Source organism: Emys orbicularis, chromosome 3, assembly GCF_028017835.1.
Source record: "Emys orbicularis isolate rEmyOrb1 chromosome 3, rEmyOrb1.hap1, whole genome shotgun sequence".
Lineage (NCBI taxonomy): Eukaryota > Metazoa > Chordata > Testudines > Emydidae > Emys > Emys orbicularis.
Genome location: NC_088685.1, coordinates 133,426,242 through 133,445,705, shown reverse-complemented (window position 1 = coordinate 133,445,705; position 19,464 = coordinate 133,426,242).

Here is a 19,464-nt window from a genome sequence, read left to right as displayed (position 1 = left end):
AAGCCAAAACTTACTTCAGTGAATGCAAGGGGTTACGGGATACTTAGCATAAGTGAGCAGGGCTATATAAAAATCATAGGCCAATTTAGGCTATATAATTGCTATAATATTTGTGCTTAATGCATATTAATATATATGTGGTCTGGGTAATACATATTATTAATATATGCTAGCCAGCATATATTAGTCAACATACCCCTTCTGAATGGCTATTAGTAGACAGGCTTTTTCTTTCCTTTAAGAAGATTGCAAAACATGTCTCCAAACAGATTTATCTGTTTTCTTGGAATTAGAAACAACTAATGTGATTTTCCTCAAATTTTGTGAAAAGGAAAAAGAAAAAAAATCCTGAAGTCCCAACTCTATTTTTATTCCACCTTCCTCAGAGGAAATCTTCCAACAAGGGCTCAGTCTTGCACCTATTGAAGTCAATGGAAAAAATCTTATTGTTTCAATGGGTGAAGGTTGGTCTCTGAGCCAGTAGGAGTTGTGCCTAAGTAAAGACTTGAAGATTTGGACCTACATTCACTTCTGTGTTGAGAATTTGTTTAGCCAGTTTCTACCTGGAATCCATTTTAATGGCAGGGTCATATAAACTCTTGTAAAATGGGCTTTACAATGGAAACTGGCATGAACCTTAGTTACAATGATGAAATAGCAACATCATTGGCTATAAATCTTGTCCGGGCTATTTTGTTTTCAGAAGCCTCAAAGTCTTCTGTAGAAAAGATGGTTCTCTATTCAGACAACTCAGGAAAGAACCTTAGCTCCAAATGTGGTGTCTGAGATAACAAGATGTGGGTAATGTGTACTTCTGTAATGTGACTGTTCAAAGGAAAGGAGCAATCTATTACTAAACAAGCACTGTAAAGTTACCTGCCCTTTTGCTACAGAATAACAGGGAGACACTACCTGACCAAAATGTTTTTAAGGTAGATAATTCATGAACTAGTGTGGAAGAGATTTTTTAAATGCTTCTCTGTGTTATGGCTACTGAGTCAAATTCTGCCCTTAGATTGTACTTGCGCAACCCCCTTGAAAATAATGGGGACAGTGTAAACTTGGGGGCTGAAGTTGGTCCATCAACTCTACAGGAGGAGACAATGGAAAAGTGGGGAATTCCAACTCAGATTCAGAAAGACAAGCAAGGAGGGTCAGTAACAAGATATTAAAGCCAAAAAATTAACATCTCTGTATCTCTGTTTGCCTTTGGTTTGAAATAGGGATGAGACTTTACCGACAGGGATTTTATCAGGCTCAGTTAATGTTCGTTGAGGTGCTTTGTGATCCGGGATGGAATGTGCTAAATGCAAATGCTGGCCTTGATTTTGGTGGGAGTGTTTTCTGTGCAACGGCTGCAAGATCAGTTTTAATCAGTATTATTAGAATTAGGCAACAATGCACTTCCATGTTGAGTTGCCTAACTCTCTGGCTGTGCTTTCAAGTTGAACATATGTTTTTAATTATGAAAATGATTAATTGGATCCAGGGGAATTGAATCACAGTGAGCTTTGTCATTCTATATCATGGAAAAAAACCTGTGATGCGGGAATGCTTGTGTGGTGTTTCTGATGCATCATTTTCTCCAGAGAGAGGGGTTTGGGGGGCTGCAGTGCAGCTGCCTGGGGAGCCCTCCAACTGCACTGATAATCAGCAGATCTCAGGGATACCTAAACAGAGCCAGTCCCTACATGCAGTTCCTTGGTGCCTCCCCTCTCTGGCAGCGCAGTATCACTCCGGAGCCCAGCTGCCACTCATGGCAGGTCATGGCTAAGGGTAAGATTATGTCATGGAGGTCATGGAAATCACAGATTCTATGACTTCCAAAGAACTCTGTGACATTTTCCGCTTCAGCCCCATGGCAGTGAGGCTGGAGCTGTCAGGCGGCAGGGGCCCTAGAGCCCCAAGCTGCCATGGGCATCAGGGGGCCTCCACAGCTCTCAGCTGCCACGAACAGTGGGGGGACCCAGAGCTCCGATCCATCGCGGGTGGTGAGGGGCTCCTGCAACTCCCCACCACTGGATCTGGAGCTCCCAGCTGCTGTGGGTGGTGGGGGCCCCCGTAGCTCTCAGCTGCCGTGGGTGGCAGGAACCCAGAGCTCCAAGCCACAGAGCGGGAACTCCAGAGCTGCCAGCCACAGCGGCAGCAGGTGCTGGCTTCCCCCCATCCCACTTTCCCCCCGCAGCAGGACTCAGGCTCTAATCCCCACCTCAGCCCCATTTTGTCACCGTTATTTTTAGTAAAAGTCAGGGACAGGTCACGGGCTTCTGTGAATTTTTGTTATTTGCCCGTGACCTGTCCCTGACTTTTACAAAAATAATCCTGACAAAATCTTAACCTTAGTTATGGCAGTCTATTACCCCTCTCTCTATGGGGCATGCAGTATGGAAAAGAAGACATACAGAAGCTGCTGCAGCTGTGAGCTGCACTACCTTGTGAAGGGATTTCCACTGAAAAATCCATGAATTGCAGAATGGACAGGGCCATATATAGCAACCACCTCCCCATCTCCTCCCATTGTCAGCTGGAGAGGCCTCCAAAACACACAGAGCCCCAGCTGCACAGTAGTTGCACTGAGGAACTTCCACCATCCTGAGTAGGCTCTGATCCTCCCCTTCCATGCTAACCAGCCAGATTTAACTCACATGTACATTATTTTCATCCTACCATATGTCTCAGTAGAGCGGACAATACAGCTCAGTATTTGGCAGAGGAAAAGTAACCCTGGCAATTCCTTCATTTCAGTAGTTTCACCTCTCTGCCAAACAAAGAAATCAGCAATGCACATACACCATATTTTTCTATCAGTTATGTCCTGGCCAAGTCCCTATTGACATAATTCCATGTCAGTAGGGTTGCCAACCCTCCTGGTTTCGCCAGGAGTCTCCCGGAATCAGGCCCTATCTCCCGGAGGCTACTGAAGCGAAACCAGGAGATTTTAGGTGGTAAAAGTCTGGCGGCACAGGGGGCTAAGGCAGGCTCCTTGCCTGCCCTGGTCCCGCGCCGCTCCTGAAAGCGGCCGGCACGTCCCTGTAGCCCCTGGGTGCGGGAGAGGGTCTCCGCGTGCTGCCCGCACCCCGTGTGCCAACTCTGTAGCTCCCATTGGCTGGGAACTGCAGCCAATGGGAGCTGTGGGGACGCTGCTTGTGGGCACGGGCAGTGTGCGGAACCCCCTGCCCCACCCCCACGGGCCAGACATGGCGGCCGTTTCTGGGAGCGGTGCGGGGCCAGGGCAGGCAGGGAGCCTGACTTAGCCCTGCTGCGTCGCTGACCGGGAACCACCCAAGGTAAGCGCCTCCTGAGTGGAGCCTGCATCCCGCACCCCAACCCCCTGCCCCAGCCTGGAGCCTCTTCCTGCACCCAAATTCCCTCCCAGAGCCTGCACTCCCCAACCCCCTGCCCCAGCCCTGAGCCCCCTCTAGCACCCAAACTCCCTCCCAGAGCTTGCACCCCGCACCCTCTCCTGCACCCCAACCCCCTGCCCCAGGCTCAGCCCGGAGATCCCTCCACACTCCGAACCCCTCGGCCCCAGCCCAGAGCCTGCACGCACCCCAACCCCTTGCCCCAGCCCGGTGAAGGGAGTGAGGGTGGGGGAGAGTGAATAATGGAGGGAGAGGGGATGGAGTGGGCGGGGCCTCAGAGAAGGGGTGGGGAAGGGTTGTGGCCTCGGGGAAAGGGCAGGGCTAGGGTGTTTGGGTTTGTGTGATTAGACAATTGGCAACCCTACATGTCAGACACCCAAAATCTGATATTGCGTCATGGGAAGTGAGTCATTATTTACCTCATAGTGAAAGGAAAGGTTCTGGGTAGAGGCAAAATTGTACAGGATGAATTTATTTACTCAAAATTCAGGACTGTAATTGACTGGAAGTGCATCATTCATTTACAGGGGGAAAAAATTGCTATAGCAGTGTAACTGCAGAGGCTTTTCTTATTCATATGTGTGCATATATGTCTGTATGTTTATATACATACATACATTTGTATGTGGGTGTTTTGTGGGTATATATATATATACCCACAAATCTTTAAATTTTCAATTAACATAAGTTGTGTGGCTAAATTTCCTAGTTGGCTTTGAAAATCGCAGCACACACATATATACTTTAGTTGTCTTTTTTTGCTAGTCTGTGTACTCCATATATATAGTCACAATCAGTGGGTGAAACCACAAATGAGTTATGCAGACTATCTCACATAACTGCCAACTGCTATGCTGGTTAATATAATGTGGGCATTTGTACACTATAGTAATTGGACTGAGCCCACCAGCTTATTCCACATATTTCTGTAAGTAAATTTACTATCAGTAAACCACAAAAGGCACCTTAGTAAAAATAATCCAAGAAATGTTGGATTCTGTCAATATTTTCATGTGACCATAAGTGGGACTTGCACAAATAAAAAAATTACTTAGAAATAGTAAGTTTCCAAACTATAAAAATACTTTAAATTTAATCTGCACTTATTGCCTTTTTGCTTGTGGGAGGCAGAGTGAGGAGGCTCTGGAATCTTACCAATTTAATGATGGCATGTTAGCAAAAGAAATAGAATAGTCTCAGTACCGTTTTTCCTATGGATAAGCAACCAAGTACCAGTTGCTGTCAAAGTGTCAACCAGTAACAATTTCTGGTAATTACTAAGCAGAGGGAGAGCCAGTGAACATCTGTATTCCATACCAGTCCCTCAAGACATCCAGTTTTGCTGAAGAAGGGATTTTACAACCAGAACCTGTAGTTAAAGTCAGTTGGTCTGAAGAAATAAAATGTTTGTGACGCTGCCAGCACTTGACTGTAGCTACCTGCCGTGGGTGTTTGAAAAGACAGGGGGGAGAACCGCTCTGTGTGTGGGGAGAGGGGCCAGAGTCTGACAGTGGAGGAGCTGCTTTTGGGGGAAGTTTGGTGTCTCACATTAGGGGGAGCTGCTGCTTGTGAGAGACCTCAGTGTCCCAGACTGTGGGGAATTACTCTCTGTGGGATAACTTATTGTCTTAAAATAGGATAAGCTGCTTTTTATGGGAGGCTTCAGTGTCTCAAACGGAGAAAGGAGCTGCTCTTTTGGGGGGTGCTTTGGTGTGTCAAACTGGAGGACATGCTTTTCCTGGGGACAATCTAGGCCTTGAGAGAGTCTCCTTCATTCCCACTCAGCCAGCCGCACATGACCCTGCTCCCCACAGTGGGCAGAAAAACCCAACCTCCCCCAGCCTCCCCATGTTTATTACAGCAGAGTCTGGTGGAACAGGCTACCCCATATTTGTCTTGTTTATTAGCATAAAGCAAATGGAGTACTCCAGCGGAGTGATTTGAAGTGGTTTGATATTAAACATACATTATTCCTGGAAGGTCTGTATGGTTTAAAACAAGCAGAAATAATCTGTAATAGATTACTCATCATCATTATCTCAGACCTACACTGGAATATAGTATTTCTTTTCTCATTCCCGTGTCATCTTTTGTTGGCAATCATCCAATGTCCTCTATACATTTGCCAGAATGCTTATTTCTACTTCTGGCTGCCGTGGGCATAAAATTAATCTGATAGGTTGAAATTGCATTCCTTTTCTAACCAGAACTGTAAATCTTTAAATCCCTGGAGAAAAACATTTCCAAAGCTACATCAGACTGTAAACGACTAGCACAAGTCAGACGTTCCACTCTCTTTTCAGTGGATGGTTATACACAGTGATTGTATTGTATTGATCAGCTGGTGGCATCAGGAAGGAATTCCCCCCTCCCCCTAGCATATAGCAATGCCCAATTGACTTCATGTATTTTGGGAGATTTTTCAACTTCCGGTGACTCATCACATACTGGCCACAGCCAGAGCTAGGAAACCAAGCTAGATGGCTCAACAGCGACTTGTTCCAGTACAGCATGTCTTATGTTTATATTAGGTCAGACACCAGGGCTTACATGTGTGTTGGCAGTCTTTGGAAGTGAATAGCTGAAATGTCTGCTGAGAGCTAGTAGCTTCCAAATCCAAGATTCTGCTGTGCAGTATGCGTTACAGTTAATTCCAGACTTAGCCAGCTGGTGTTCACCTGTTTATCCATAGCCCTCAATTATTCATCCAACACAAGTTGTACAGCTCTGTATCACTGCAGCTTGTTCTTGAGTTCCATACTCTTGCCCAAAAAAGTAATACAAATCCACAGGATAATCTCCCACATCAATTTCAAGTGACTGGAAATCCCTCGCTAGCCTTCATCGCAGTGTTTTGAACAATGTGATGAGGAAGGACATTCATAGGCTATGTCTACACTATTGCCTATGTGGGCAAAACTTATGCCGCTCGGGGATGTGAATATTCCACCCTCTGAGTGACATAAATGATACCTACATAAGCACTTGTGTGCATAGCGCTATGTTGGCGACAGAGCTTCTCCTGCCAACATAGCTTATGCTGCTCAGAGGGTGGGTTTTTTATGCCAACGGAAGAGCTCTTGGTACAGCTGCGCCGCTGCAGTGCTGTACGTGTAGACATGGCCATGGACACTGGATTTATGGCTTATTATAACAATCTGTAACCCATTAAGCCCCCTTTTTTGTCCTACGACTGCAGAGGAGTTAACTGGCCATTTCACCTTGAATGGTTCCTTACAATACGCACTAACTACTTATGCTAAACAATCTGTTCCACCTTGTATTTAGCTGTGACACTCTGAGTGCCTTTCCCAGACCTAAAGAAGAGCTCTGTGTAAGCTTGAAAGCTTGTCTTTTTCACCAACAGAAGTTGGCCCAATAAAAGATACTAGCTCACCCACCTTGTCTCATTCCTTGGCATAGGCATAGATACATAGAGATACATTTTGCTGTCATTTACACCCACATACGCCCTTAATTTCCCACAATCCACACCCTCTACTCTCACCATTAATAAATGATGCACTGTAGCTGTAGACAAGTTTGGCACGTAGTCAGACTGAAACGGTTGGGCTGTATGCTATAGGCAGAGGTGAAAGTAAGCCGGTCTGGTCCGGTACGGTGTACCGGCAAGAGCCAGTATGTCGTGCTGGACTGGACCGGCTTCCGCAGTGGTGATTTAAAGGGCCCAGGGCTCTTCTAGTAGAGCTTACATAATAGCTCACTGTTTTGATGACTGGAGGAAGAAGACAGCTGGTTAGGGTCTGGTGGGCCCTGCTGATGTTTTCCTGGCTTTTAGAACAGAAGAGCTAATGAAAATAATGGTCTTATGAGTGGCTTCATTTTTGCCTTTTGTTATTATTACTAAAGCACATGGTATGCTTGGAGGCAACCTGGCCAAAAAAGCAAGGGAGAAAAACTGAAAAGACTACAGAACCCCAGCAAAGAACATCCTGATCTGATCCAGGGAAACTCCAAGCTGCCGGGGAAATTGTTTTATTAAGGTAATGCATGAGAAAACTATTTCAATGGGATTAATTGCACCAACCCGTATTACTCTCCAATAGGCCTAGAAGGATACCACCCTCCACAAAAAGACTAGAGTAAGCAAATTTATGACTTGAGAGATTAAAACAAGCAGTTTTACTATACAAAGCCAGGTTTTTAGTTCCAGCTGACCCCTCCAAGAAAATGCCCTGAAGCTTAAAAAAACCCAAACCAAAACAACAACAACAACAACAAAACAAAAACCAACACACGCACACCACAAGACAGCCAAACATAGATTCATAGATTCTAGGACTGGAAGGGACCTCGAGAGGTCATCGAGTCCAGTCCCCTGCCCGCATGGCAGGACCAAATACTGTCTAGACCATCCCTGATAGACATTTATCTAACCTACTCTTAAATATCTCCAGAGATGGAGATTCCACAACCTCCCTAGGCAATTTATTCCAGTGTTTAACCACCCTGACAGTTAGGAACTTTTTCCTAATGTCCAACCTAGACCTCCCTTGCTGCAGTTTAAGCCCATTGCTTCTTGTTCTATCCTTAGAGGCTAAGGTGAACAAGTGTTCTGCCTCCTCCTTATGACACCCTTTTAGATACCTGAAAACTGCTATCATGTCCCCTCTCAGTCTTCTCTTTTCCAAACTAAACAAACCCAATTCTTTCAGTCTTCCTTCATAGGTCATATTCTCAAGACCTTTAATCATTCTTGTTGCTCTTCTCTGGACCCTTTCCAATTTCTCCACATCTTTCTTGAAATGCGGTGTCCAAAACTGGACACAATACTCCAGCTGAGGCCTAACCAGAGCAGAGTAGAGCGGAAGAATGACTTCTCGTGTCTTGCTCACAATACACCTGTTAATACATCCCAGAATCATGTTTGCTTTTTTTTGCAACAGCATCACACTGTTGACTCATATTTAGCTTGTGGTCCACTATAACCCCTAGATCCCTTTCTGCCGTACTCCTTCCTAGACAGTCTCTTCCCATTCTGTATGTGTGAAACTGATTTTTTCTTCCTAAGTGGAGCACTTTGCATTTGTCTTTGTTAAACTTCATCCTGTTTAACTCAGACCATTTCTCCAATTTGTCCAGATCATTTTGAATTATGAACCTGTCCTCCAAAGCAGTTGCAGTCCCTCCCAGTTTGGTATCATCCGCAAACTTAATAAGCGTACTTTCTATGCCAATATCTAAGTCGTTAATGAAGATATTGAACAGAGACGGTCCCAAAACAGACCCCTGCGGGACCCCACTCGTTATGCCTTTCCAGCAGGATTGGGAACCATTAATAACAACTCTCTGAGTACGGTTATCCAGCCAGTTATGCACCCACCTTATAGTAGCCCCATCTAAATTGTATTTGCCTAGTTTATCGATAAGAATATCATGCGAGACTGTATCAAATGCCTTACTAAAGTCTAGGTATACCACATCCACAGCTTCTCCCTTATCCACAAGACTCGTTATCCTATCGAAGAAAGCTATCAGATTGGTTTGACATGATTTGTTCTTTACAAATCCATGCTGGCTGTTCCCTATCACCTTACCACCTTCCAAGTGTTTGCAGATGATTTCCTTAATTACTTGCTCCATTATCTTCCCTGGCACAGAAGTTAAACTAACTGGTCTGTAGTTTCCTGGGTTGTTTTTATTTCCCTTTTTATAGATGGGCACCATATTTGCCCTTTTCCAGTCTTCTGGAATCTCTCCCGTCTCCCATGATTTTCCAAAGATAATAGCTAGAGGCTCAGATACCTCCTCTATTAGCTCCTTGAGTATTCTAGGATGCATTTCATCAGGCCCTGGTGACTTGCAGGCATCTAACTTTTCTAAGTGATTTTTAACTTGTTCTTTTTTTATTTTATCTGCTAAACCTACCCCCTTCCCATTAGCATTCACTATGTTAGGCATTCCTTCAGACTTCTCGGTGAAGACCGAAACAAAGAAGTCATTAAGCATCTCTGCCATTTCCAAGTTTCCTGGTACTGTTTCTCCCTCTTCACTAAGCAGTGGGCCTACCCTGTCTTTGGTCTTCCTCTTGCTTCTAATGTATTGATAAAAAGTCTTCATGTTCCCCTTTATTCCCGTAGCTAGTTTGAGCTCATTTTGTGCCTTTGCCTTTCTAATCTTGCCCCTGCATTCCTGTGTTGTTTGCCTATATTCATCCTTTGTAATCTGTCCTAGTTTCCATTTTTTATATGACTCCTTTTTATTTTTTAGATCATGCAAGATCTCGTGGTTAAGCCAAGGTGGTCTTTTGCCACATTTTCTATCTTTCCTAACCAGCGGAATAGCTTGCTTTTGGGCCCTTAATAGTGTCCCTTTGAAAAACTACCAACTCTCCTCAGTTGTTTTTCCCCTCAGTCTTGATTCCCATGGGACCTTACCTATCAGCTCTCTGAGCTTACCAAAATCCGCCTTCCTGAAATCCATTGTCTCTATTTTGCTGTTCTCCCTTCTACCCTTCCTTAGAATTGCAAACTCTATGATTTCATGATCACTTTCACCCAAGCTGCCTTCTACTTTCAAATTCTCAACGAGTTCCTCCCTGTTTGTTAAAATCAAGTCTAGAACAGCTTCCCCCCTAGTAGCTTTTTCAACCTTCTGAAATAAAAAGTTGTCTGCAATGCAGTCCAAGAATTTGTTGGATAGTCTGTGCCCCGCTGTGTTATTTTCCCAACATATATCCGGATAGTTGAAGTCCCCCATCACCACCAAATCTTGGGCTTTGGATGATTTTGTTAGTTGTTTAAAAAAAGCCTCATCCACCTCTTCCATCTGGTTAGGTGGCCTGTAGTAGACTCCTAGCATGACATCACCCTTGTTTTTTACCCCTTTTAGCCTAACCCAGAGACTCTCAACACTTCCACCTCCTATGTCCATCTCTACCTCAGTCCAAGTGTGTACATTTTTAATATATAAGGCAACACCTCCTCCCTTTTCCCCCTGTCTATCCTTCCTGAGCAAGCTGTACCTATCCACACCAACATTCCAATCATGTGTATTATCCCACCAAGTTTCAGTGATGCCAACAATGTCATAGTTGTATTTATTTATTAGCGCTTCCAGTTCTTCCTGCTTATTACCCATACTTCTCGCATTTGTATATAGGCATCTAAGATACTGGTTTGATCTTTCCTCCCAGTTTTGTCCTGACCCTCCTTTCTCTCTGCCAAAAACATGAAGATTTTTGTCTTCTTTGTCTGGCTAAATCCTGCACCGTGGCCTGCTGGTGTACAAGAATGCCTGCTAAAGAGGGCCAGCAGGAGAACCCTTGTGTAAACTGCTCCAATGCATAAGAATAGTAAAAAGTGTGGGCAGCTCATTGCAACACCACCACATCCAGAACCAGCCTGCCCTGTAAGGGAAGAGGGGCTGTCCAAATTACATAACACACATTTGGGTAATTTTCAAGCGCTTCTCACCCGTTGTAACACTTTGTAACACTAAAACAAACATGAAGAATTAAGAACCAACCCACCCACCCTTTCTTGCACTACATAAGTTATGGACAGCTGCAGGTGATTCTTGGGACAAATGCATTGCTGACAAAACATCAATAACTCCTGGCCTGGCTGCTTCAGTTAAAGGCAGGAATTAGCACTCTCTTTTTTGCCATTGTTGCCCCGTGGAACACTAAGATAAAATGTGTATATGTATATGCACCTCTAGGCAAATATTTATCCAGCTTTTATATAATGATTAACCTAAAGAACTTCTGTTACTAACTTTGTACTGAACAGCTGAAAAGTCAGTTCCTGTAGGATTGTCTTGGAACATCCGGGTAGAACGTAATTTATCACCCACAGAGCAATGAAAACTCAAACCTTTTTAAACAGTCACTCAAAGTTCACATGAATGGGCATTTGGCAAGTGTTGTTTTAGCAACACTGACACTGAAGTTTACCAGTAGAAGGCCAAATGCTGACAGGTGCTCCCCACAGGTATTGTCCGGAAAACCTGTGGCCAGCAGAGGGGGTGCAGGGTACAAGCTGTCCCCAGACAGGGCCGGCCCACAACATTTTGGCACCTGAGGTGGGGAGCTCAAATGATGCCCCCATTCCCCCTCGCTTGGGCCAAAACTTTGAAAGGGCTCAATTCTGCCTTCTTCCTGTTCTACTCCTCTGGTGGTACTGCTCTGCTACCTGCCCCAATAAAGGAGAACTAACAACTTAAAATGCCTTGTTCAAAAATTTTAACACTTAACTTTCAAATGCCTGAACAGCAAATGTAACTTTTCTTGTCTGCATAGTAAACCCTGGCATTTTTATCTGTTTGAATAATCAAAGTGGTGCTTTCTGTGCCTTCTTGGTTGCAAAGGCCTGGTCCACACTACCCCCCCACTTCGGACTAAGGTACGCAAATTCAGCTACGTTAATAACGTAGCTGAATTCGAAGTACCTTAGTCCGAACTTACCGCGGGTCCAGACGCTGCAGGCAGGCTCCCCCGTCGATGCCGCGTACTCCTCTCGCCGAGCTGGAGTACCGGCGTCGACGGCGAGCACTTCCGGGATCGATCCGGGATCGATTTATCGCGTCTAGACAAGACGCGATAAATCGATCCCAGAACATCGATTGCCTGCCGTCGGACCCGGAGGTAAGTGTAGACGTACCCAAAGATTTGAACTGCTTCCTGAAGGTCCACAGTCTGGTCAGCTCATGCTCTATTGAGATGGTTGCAAGGCCGACCAGCCTCTCCTGTGTCATTGTGGAGCGTAGATGTGTTTTTATTAACTTCAGCTTGAAGAAGCTGCGTTCTCCACTGGCAACTGTTACAGGAAGTGTTAGAAGTATACTCAGAACAACAAAAGCATTTGGAAAGAGGGTGATCATCTTATTTGTGCACATACATTCCAGAACAGCCTTTGGAGTTGATCCTGCTGAAATGTATCTTGAAAGGGCTTCCAGTTCATCACCTAAATCACTCGCATCAATATCACGCATGTCATCATGTGCCAACACTGTCTCTAGTGCCCTGCATTGCTGGTGTAGGTCTTCTTCAGGTACAGTGAAGAGTTTTGGAATATCATAAAACATCCCAAATATACTGCTGTGTTCCTTGAGCTGCATGAAACATTCTTCAACTGACTGTACTGCACAATCTAGCACCTGGTTAAAGAATTCGACTTTGAATTGTTGTTTGGGGTCTCTTATGGGATTATCCCATGCCTCGTAATCAAAATGTCTTCTTCTTCAGTGACTCTTGTATTCTTGAATGGGTGGGAAAATAGCTTCAGTGTGAAGTTCCTCTGCCAACTTCTGTGCACTCTTCAGAACGTTTTGAAATCCCTCATCAGACCGGTAAGACTGTAGGTATGACTTTGCTTTGTCCAGTTGTTCCATTGCTCCAGATATATCAAGGTCAACACCTTGGAGTCTCTTGCTTACAACATTTATTTCAAACAGTATGTCATGCCATAACACTAAGCCATGCAGAAATTTGAAGTTATGTATGTTTCTGGTGATTCCATTTCCCTCTGCCACGGTTCTCCCACGAACAGTTCCTGTCATAGCATTATCCTCCATAATGGCAACGATGGCATCATCTATCTTCCCAATTTGGTGTTTGATAGGCTTTATCGCCTCCACTTGACTTTCCCATTGTGTGGCACTCAGTGGTGTCAATGTCAGAGAGGATGTTCCCAGATATTGCTTCAAAATTTGCCATCGATGAGTTGATGGAGAGAAAAATACATAGATGCTTTGAATTACATTAAAAAATTCAGCAGCCTCACTAGAAGCTGATGCTGCATCACTGACCACCAAGTTCAATGAATGAGAACTGCATGGGACAAAAAAAGCTCAAGGGTTTAACTCTTGGATCCGTGTCTGCACTCCTATGTTCTTTCCTCTCATGTTGGCACCATTGTGGTAGCCCTGACCTCTCATGTCAGCTATCGCAATTCCCGTATCTTCCAGCTTTTTAAGAAGCACATTTGTCATACCAGCTCCTGTAGTATCATCAATGTCAATACATTCTAGAAAATGCTCTCTGACACTCACCATTGCAGGGACATTTTCACTAGGTTCTGTTGTTGTTACAAAACACACCATTAAAGTCATTTGTTCCATATGGCTGATGTCAGGTGTGCAGTCCAGAATAACAAATTAATATCTTGCTGACTTCAGATCTACCACAATCTTCTGTTTGACTTTTGTTGCCAGTAACTGTATGATCTCATTTTGAATTGTTTTTCCAAGGTAGTGGTATGTGTACATTTCTTGGGTGGTGACTCTTCTTAGATGCTCTTGGAGTACAGCATCAAATTCAGCCATCAGCTCCACAATTTTAAGGAAGTTTCCATTGTTTGGCACATACAGCTGATCTGAAGGGCCACGCAGTGCTAGGTTTTGGGTAGCAAGCATTCTCACAATGGCAATGAGCCTTTTCAGAACATTTTGCCAGTAAAGAGACTCTGATGCAATCTTCTCTTGATGCTGATCATCTATGGTGGCCTTTACCCTTAGTCTCATCTCAAGCTCTTTCCACCTATGGAATGCTCTTTGGTGATTTGCTGCCTTCTCATGGCATGCCAGATTTCTGGCCAGATTTTTCCAGTCCTTTATTCCTGTAGAACCCAATGTGGCTGGAACATTAGACTGGAAGAGTTTGCAACAAAAACAGTATGCAGCATTCTGGGTATTTGAGTACATAAGCCATGGCCTCTCCACTTTGTCATAATTGGGGATTTCACGCCAGTAATGTGTTGGAGGGAAGCATCTATTTTCATTGTCTTTGGGGAACATGAAGTTTTTCACTTGCTGTGGCCCATGCAGTACAAGGAAGTCCCTCAGGCTACTGCTGAAGTGGGTCCACAGTCCTGGATCATCTAGACTTAAAGAACTAAACTCAGCAGCAGCTGTTTCTTGCACCTCCACCACACTCTTCTCTGATCTACACTTTTCTTCAGGAATGTGCATGGTAACATCCCTTTGAGATGGAGATATGGATGCTGCAATAGCTGCCAGGTCACCTGCGGTCTGACTAACTGGAAGATCAGACATCTCCTCATCACTCATATCCTCACTTGGGCCAGAAGGCTCACCGTGAACATTTGTGTCTATGTATCTCAGGAGAGCTCCTTCCTGCTTAGCTAGAAAAGCTTCCTTTGCTTTCTTTCTTTTTCTGAATGCTGCCCCAGAGGGGCATTTTCTTCTTTCACACATGACTGCTGTTCTGTGCCAGCTATAGTGGCTCTCAACACTCAGTTGAAGGGGACAAATAAGCAGGCTGGTAGCAGGGCCTGAGTGAGGGAAGATATCAGCGTCTTAAGGGTCTAACGGGCTTCTACTACTTCAGTTGACTGCCTGTTCTCCTCAAGTGGGTTCAGGGAAGCAGCAGGAAACAGGAAGCTTCCTGAGAAGCTGGTGTTAATCAGTCCAGGCTCCTGGGGGTGCTAGAGAGGTACATAAGAGGCTCCTCCTCCTTTCTCTCCCTGCAGCTCCTGCTGCTTTCTGCTTTTCCTCTCACCTTTTCTCCTGCCTGCCTGTTATGTCTCTTGTGCCCTCCTTCCTCCAGCACAGCACTCCACCATCTCTGTGCATCTAGAGCAGAGAGAATACATATGCACCAGTAGCAGAAACAATTTTCTACACTCTGGGTTCTAGTGGCGCCCCCTCGCCCCCCATAGTCTGGCACCTGAGGTGGCCACCTCAGTTCGCCTCATGGTAAGGCCAGCCCTGTCCCCAGACTTGCTGAGGGGCTACTCTCATCACAGAGGGATGCTTGGGTGGAGCCTATGTGTCAGAGGCCATGGTCCACATATTTATGCATGTTCACTTTTGGGCATGATACTGACCCTGATAGGTATCTCCATGGATAAATTATTCTTGCTCCTAGCAGGGATAATTGGTAGGAAGGTTGTATGTATTAGAACCATAATTACAAGTGCATATTAATGTTGTTTTTGCACCCATCTTGAAAAAGGGAGATAAACGGAGGCCTCGTTCTTCTCTCACTTACATTGGTTTTACCCCATTGTAACTCTACTCATTTCAGTGGAGTTATTCCTTGTGACAAACTGGGAAACTGTATTATCTTTTATGAATATTAAGTGTTCCTCAGTCTCCCTGTTCAGTTTGGTATTGTTGCTTGCCTAAATGCATAGAGTTAAATCAAAGGAGGCTGTTAAAAAGGGGTGGCTGTTCAGGAACCCAGGAAAGGTGAAATCATCACACAGATAAGACTGCCTCTTGGGTACCCAGCTTCAAAGGATTTAAGATAACAATAGCTGGCTCCATCCAGATTAGAATGGGGTACCTTCCTGTGACAGGGTGCTAAGCAGAAAACTGCTTAGCTAACCCTCTGTCACTCCAGCTCCAATTAAGGGAGGCGAATTGGAGCTGGGTAGACCACCTGGCCCTGATTGGGGAAGCTTGAACAGCTGCTGTCTCATCAGGCTGGGGCTGGATAAGAGCCCCAGAGGCAGGAAGCCACGGGAGAGCTGGAAAGAGGAAAGCTGTAGTAGAGGAAAAGCAGTGAGGGGAACAGAGAGCGATAGCTTGTCCCCTCTCTCCTGCTGGGGGACTGCAAGAAGGGGACTACTTGTATGGTGGAAGCACAGCCTGTAAATAAAAGCACCAGGTGGGCACTGCGCCAAAAGGTCTGTGTGTGACTTTCTCAGCCCAGCAGGAGGGCCCTGCAGGTATGCTGCTACGCTTCCCCAAAGCTAAGCCTGAGATCAAAAGGAGACCTGACCCTAGAAAAGGGGCAGGAGGTTGAGATGAACTGAGAGGCATCAGTGAACAGGCTGGTCACAACTGGAAGCAGGGGCCTGTAACTCAGAGCCTGGTCTAAGAGTAGGCAGATTGCAGAATTCCATTCCAGAAGAAGTAAAAGTCCAAGGCCTGTCACCAGTGGGTGGTACACTCCAAGACCCCAAGAAGCGACAATGTGCATCTAGCCCATTGTCACAAGGCTGGGCGTCTTCTGAGCTTACCAAGGACTCAATGCCACACTCACATCTCTTTTACGCAAGTTTTTATTGTCCAGACTTAAACAACCAAAAAACTGTTCCTTGGCTCACGCTTTGCATCTCTGGCTTTCACTGTCTCCCCTCCCAGGGGATTCTATTCTAACAGTCCTATTCCAGTTCTGTTGGGTGGTGTCCACTGACTCCTTCTTGGACACCTTTGAGGAATAGTGAGCAGTGTCCAGGGCTCTTTGCAGTGTCCCCTTTTGAATCCCTGATATTTAACCTTTGCTCCTGTTCCTGTTTTCTCATTCATTGTCCCAAGAATTCATTTGTGGTCAGGGCTCAATGGTTCCTTCCCTGCACTTGAGGGGCAGCCCTTTAGTTTTGATCAGGCCTAGGCTTGCCCATATACTACAGGCTTTACCAGTCCTGCTTCCTGACTCTTTCTGGCTCGTTCTCTATCGGCCAGTTCTTTCCCACAGCCAGCCCTTCACTGGAACACCTGCTAACCCTTTATAGCCCTAGATACAGCCCCACCCTCTTAACTGGGGCAACTGGGAGCAGCTGCTCTGGCAGAGAGGGGCTGTACCTGCTTCATTTACAGGGGCCAGCTACCCTGTGATACCTGGGAACTGTGACACTCCTGATTTACACCTGCGTATGCAAGATGAGGTTCACACTTGGTATCTATATCTAAATTATTGGATAAATTTCCTTGCTTGTGAATTTCTTAAGACAAAATGTTATTTTAATAGATATGACCTCATTTATAGTTGTATAAGTAAAAGAGACAAATTGACAAGTAAAATCAAAGTTAGCCATCTCTCTGAGAGATGCACGTCTCTCGCCACACACTGACTACGCAAAAATACTTTTGGAAGTTGAGAAAACAGTGAACATTACTCTGGTGGAGTGAGGGAAAAAAAGACTCATAACCTGATGTTGTACTATCAAAGTCCTTCAGCTTAAAAAGACACAGATGGAAAGTCCTTTCATTTGCAATCTCTCTTCTTGAATGGAAACACTTGCTGTTCTATTTGAAGCTCTGGAAAGGGCACAGGGCCAGGAAAACACACTGTCCCTGAGGTGCAGTCTCTTTCTTTGAAATTCTCTTGTTTCTCTGATGGACTTGTTGGGCCAGATTCATCCCTGGTTCAGTGGAGTTACCCAAATGATGAATTTGGTTCCTTGTGTTGGAAGTAGAAGAATTTCTTGATTGTTTGTTTTTGGCCTTGCCTTTAGGAAATATATAAAGTTTGAAAGCCAAAAGGGCCATAAAGGCTACACTCAAGGTTGGTTTCCATTTCCTGCTGTGTAAGGGCCTATTTACTGTCCCTTCCAAAGTACCGAATAATTAAATTTGGAAAAAAATCAATATATGACTTCTGAAAGCTATGTGAACTGAAATTATTATGGGCATTTATTTTCTTTCTTACATGAAATATGCTCTTGAGTGTGATATAGAAACCTGACTAATTTGTTCTAATGCTTGGGAGACTCAATGCAAAATACTAGATTTTGCAGATTATGCAAACAAATATGCAAACAAACATGATAAAGTAATGCATGGTATATTTATTTATAATGCATTTTAACTTTAAAAATCAAGGATACTATGTCAAACAACTACTTAATTGCACGATGAAAAATATTTTTGAGCAGTGTCCTGACTAGAATGTACAGTAAATGACATAAATACTGTATTGTGGCTTATATGTCTAGACACCAAATGTGTTAGAAAAAGCAGTGGAACTACTGTGTCAGACACAGTGTTGGGGCAGGTTCATATAAGTCCATTTGTGTAGCACCCCCCCGGCAAACAGGGAGCACCAGGAGATATGGACTAATAACACCCATCAGACAATGCTACGTCCTGGTCAACCATGAGCATGATGTTGCGGGTGGGATGAGGATTTTCAGATTTGTGCTCCATTGAGTATGTTTGAACATGGTTCTACTGTGTAATAAATTGAAGAATCTGGAAGAAAATATTTTTTTTTCAAATTTAACAGGTGTATTTGCTTATTACTGATAGACTGGGCCCCATGCCTTTGAAAAGATCAATTCAAGCACAGCTGATATGTGTTTATGGCATTTGTTTTCCATTTTTCTATTTTTCTGAGCTTTTCTGGTAGTCGACACCTATCTCTCTAAATAGATCAGAGCAATAATCTATCTAATCTGTTGTATTTCTAAGGTTCCTATCACTGAGGTACCTAGGGTTCTAATGCTGCACTGACTGGCACCTTTGTCATTGACTTCACTGAGTGCAAGATCAGGGCCCAAGTGGGGGCAACATGAAATGTAGCTTAAAGCATGCTCAGAGACAGTCTTTCTGTTTCCTCACTTTCTCATTCCTTCTCCACCCTCTTCTTCCTTCCTCTCTTCTGGTGAGTCTTTCTTTTCCCTTATTTCCCCCTTTCACCTAGTGTGGGAGGTGGAAGGGCATGCTGCTAGTGGGGAAAGACCTTCTTGAATAGGTGGTGAACATGGTTAGGCTGAGGCTCAGTCTCATCCCGTATAGTAAGGCATTCTGTAGTTGGGAATTCTTTGTCCAGTCATCCAAGAATCTTACCCTGGGCTATTTTAGTTGAAGTTTTCCTGCTTTGCTGGGTTGCAGATGGATAGATAGTCTCTGATGTTGCCTGGTCCTAGGCTATTAAGGGCCTTGTTGATTTGGAGTATGACTCTGAATTCAAAGCAGAAATGTATAAAGTGCTAGTGGAGTTTGCAGAGGGGTGCAATTTGTTCTGATTTATCTTTGTTGCTCAAAAGACAGGCTGCCGTGTGACGTATTAGTTGTAGTTTTCACTTGGTATTTACCGCATCCCCTGGTGAGAATCATTAGTGGTAATTTGAGCTGTGGATCACAGTGGGTATAGTCTTGTCTGAGAGGAAGGGGTGGAATCTCCTGTCTTGTCACAAATGGTAGAAAGTGTTCCTCACCACTGTTGAGAATGCTGTGTCACTGGGAGCTGTGAAGAGTGCAGCATGACCCTGAGGAGTCACACAAACCTGATGATCAGTGATCAGATATCCTCAGTCAAAAGCTGAGGTCAATGTTACAGCAAATCCCTCTAGGGATTCTCTCTTCCTTCGTCATCTTTCTTTCGAGAGAGCTGTTTCTGTGCCATGTCTCATTCTGAAATCTGATTGCTGAGAACATTGGAAGAAGT